This window comes from Octopus bimaculoides, chromosome 24, assembly GCF_001194135.2.
Source record: "Octopus bimaculoides isolate UCB-OBI-ISO-001 chromosome 24, ASM119413v2, whole genome shotgun sequence".
Lineage (NCBI taxonomy): Eukaryota > Metazoa > Mollusca > Cephalopoda > Octopoda > Octopodidae > Octopus > Octopus bimaculoides.
In genome coordinates this window covers 7333448-7337412 of record NC_069004.1, presented here as the reverse complement: position 1 = coordinate 7337412, position 3965 = coordinate 7333448, and positions in this window count along the sequence as shown.

Here is a 3965-nt window from a genome sequence, read left to right as displayed (position 1 = left end):
TATATATATCAGAACGAATGCCTTTTGTGGGCAAAGGAGTGGCTGTATGGTAAGAAGCTTGTGAGTGGATTTGGTAGATGGAAACTGAAAGAAGCATATACATATATATATACACACATATATATATACATATCTATACACATACATACATACATACATATACTCCTTGAGTAGCTGAAACTCCAGATTGACAGAAATATCCATCCGAAGATGTGTAATTAAACACAATTAAAAGTACTACTTGTTCTGTGTTAGCTTCTAAATTTCAATATTGCATTTAATAATGGCAAAATTGACAAATTTTGTTAAAAAAAAAAAAAAAAAAAAATTATAATAATTCCTGTTTAACAAAGTTTGACATGATAGGAAATTTCTGAGGGTATTTCCGAATTAGAAATAATTAGATGGGAATAATTGTAAAAAAGCAAGATAACTAAAAATTTGTTTGAAGATGTTCCCCAGTGATAGATTACTTTATAAGAGCCAATGGTTACCTTGAGTGTTTCCTTGTGGCAAATGCCAGACACACAGACACACAACAGAGTTGTACTTACATGAGAGGAAAGCTCATCTGGGCGATATATACATATTGGAACTATGAAACAATTTACAGTATTTAAATAATTAACGCTTCCTGTATATGTTCCACCTGATCACTGATATGTCTTTGATCATGTGGAAGATAGACAAGAAATGTGCTGACACTGCCATTTATAGAATACAACAAAGATCAAGTTAACATTGTGTGTGCATGTGTGTGTGTTGTGTGTGGTATTTAGATATCTGTTACAACTGTATGTGTATGTGTGTTTAAATAGTTATCATGACTACATGTGTTTAAATAGCTCTCACGATGTGCTTAAAATAATGGTTATATTATCATCACTCAATATCTCTTATCATGTAGGCATGGGCTGGATGGTTCAAAAGGAACTGATGAGCTAAAAGGTTGCATCGAGCTCCAATGTCTACTTTGGCATGGTGCCCTTCCTAATGCCAACCACTTCACAGATTGTACTGGGTGCTGTTTCCATATACACCAGTTGCTGCTACCACCAACTTCAAAACTGTGGAAACAAAGCTCGCTCTTGCCTTATTCCATTTAGATGAGATGAGAACAGATCACTCAATTAGACCCTTATTTAACCCTTTAGCATTTAAACCAGCCATATCGGGGCCCAAATATTCTACCTGTTTTATGTTTAAACTGACCATAACTAAGAGACATTAGAACCTGATACAGATACTTCCATGCCTATATGAATACCAGTCACGCTTGAAGGGGGTTCTATTGAATAACCTGTGACCGTAACGCCATTTTTCTAAAAGTGTATCCTAATTTTCTTTCCTATTTGAAATCTTTTTCTTGGTTCTTTTAACATGCATTCAATTATCTAGATCATTCTATACATACATATACAGGCATGACACCACACCATTATATACATAAACATGACACCAGTTTATAGAGAGAGAGAGAGAGAGAGAGAGAGAGAGAGAGATAGAGAAAGAGAGAGAGATGACACCATGTGTGAACCACAGAGTCAGGCAGTCAACAAGTCAGTCCTGACAAATATCTGTAGATTAGAACACAACCTTTGACCTATTCTCAACAACACTTAGGATGATCGCATGATGGGCCAAAGGAAAATAGCACACACACATATATATATATATATACACATATACAACACATGTATATCAATATATAAAATATAAACACACGAATCTGCATCTTTACATACACAGATCCGTAGTCACATACCTCAACATACACATATATATATATACACACACAAACATACATGCATACATAATCATCATCATCGTTTAACGTTCACTTTCCATGCTAGCATGGGTTGGACGATTTGACTGAGGACTGGGGAAACCAGATGGCTACACCAGGCTCCAATCTGATTTGGCAGAGTTTCTACAGTTGGATGCCCTTCCTAACGCCAACAACTCCGAGAGTGTAGTGGGTGTTTTACGTGCCACTGGCACGAAGGCCAGTCAGGCAGTACTGGCAACGGCCATATACATACATACATACATACATATATATATATATATATATATATAGGTGAGAGAGTTGGTATGTTAAAGTACATGGTTGGATGTATATACACATTTACATACACACACAATTATATGCATGTATATATATATATATATATATATATATATATATAAAACATAGGTACAGGTATGGTTCTGTGGTTAATAAGTCTATTCCCCAACACAGGTGATTTCAAGTTCAATCTACATGAGACCCACGGTAAGAGTCCTCTACTATGAAGCCCAGCCCTGTGAATGGCTTTCATAGACAAAAAGAGAAGACCGAAGCCAGGCATGAGCAGTTTGAATGTGTGTGCATGTGTGCACGTGTGGTATGTGAATATTCCGGTGTAGTGTTTCGTCATAATGTAACCAGATGTTTCCTATATATAAGTGCTGAAAACCTCCAGCCATTTTGCAATAACACAATAAAACTAAACAGGACTAGTTTTTGTGACATTAGGTTCTTTATTCATGTGGAGAACAATGATCCTACGACTGGAATAGCTCTCTCTACCTGACTCTGTGTGTGTGTGTGTGTGTGTGTGTGTGTGGAAGAATGAATAAAATATTAGAAAATGTAAAAGGAGAAAAAAAAAGTGAAAATGAAATTAAGCTAAATGAAATATGCATAAGTTTGGACTCCATTGGACTGCCTATAAATATGAGGGAGGCTTAAGGGTAGGAACGTGCCAATGTACCACGTGTGCAGAATGTGTACGTGAGAGGGATATGGGGCATGAATGCATGTGTGTGCTCACGTGGCCTATGAATGTGGGGGAGATTTAAGGGTATGTGTGTGCCAATGTATTGTGTGCAGAATGTGTACATGTGTATGGGATTTGGCAGGGAGGGGGTTGTTAATATTTATACAGACAGAATGTGTGTGTGGGTGGGTGTATACATAATATCTACACTTTACCATACGTCTACTTGGATAGTACCAAGTATTGCGGGGGAGGGCGGGTTGTCAATTCATTCAACTAAAAATTCTTCAAGATGGTGCCCCAGCATGGCCACAGTCAAAATGACTGAAACAAGTAAGAAGACAATAGATAACTGGAGGGTTGATGAAAATCAAAATTCAAACGAACCCCAATGTAAACGCCAACACCATTCTGATTGACCTGTCTATTTCAGAAATGTTTACCTTTCAACTCAAAAATTCCAACAAATAAGTCGTTGTTGTTGTTACAATAGAAATTTAATTAATATTTAGTAAAAAAAAACTATTACAAACAAAGCAAAACAAGATCATTTGACTCTAATTAGAATTATATTGTACTCTTACTATCTGCTCAAAACAAAGTCCCCCTAGCTTACTCTCATTATCAGTTGCATTATTAAAGTCACACTATCAAACCATACTAATTGTGATTAGCACACCTGATTAAAATGTATACACCCCTTACACAGAATTCGTTACTGTTTTAACAAAGCCCTGTTTTGAATCAACACAGTTTTCATGTCTTTATAGCTGTGCACTTACAGTTTTGTGTCTTCACATCATTTAGCATGTATGTGAATAGTTTATGCCTCGACAGTTTAGCATGTGTGTATATAATTTTCTTCTATGGTTTTTGCATATCTCTACACAGTTTTTGCACATTATATATATATATATCTGAGTGGTTGGCATTAGGAAGGGCATCCAGCTGTAGAAACTCTGCCAAATCAGATTGGAGCCTGGTATAGCCATCCAGTTTCACCAGTCCTCAGTCATATCGTCCAACTCATGCTAGCATGGAAAGCGGACGTTAAACGATGATGATGATGATATATATGTATATATATATATATATATATACATACACACATATATATACTTACTTGGAAATGGATGCATCGTGTTCAATTAAATAATGATTATGTGTGTGTGTGTGTGTGTGTGTGTGTGTGTGTATATATTA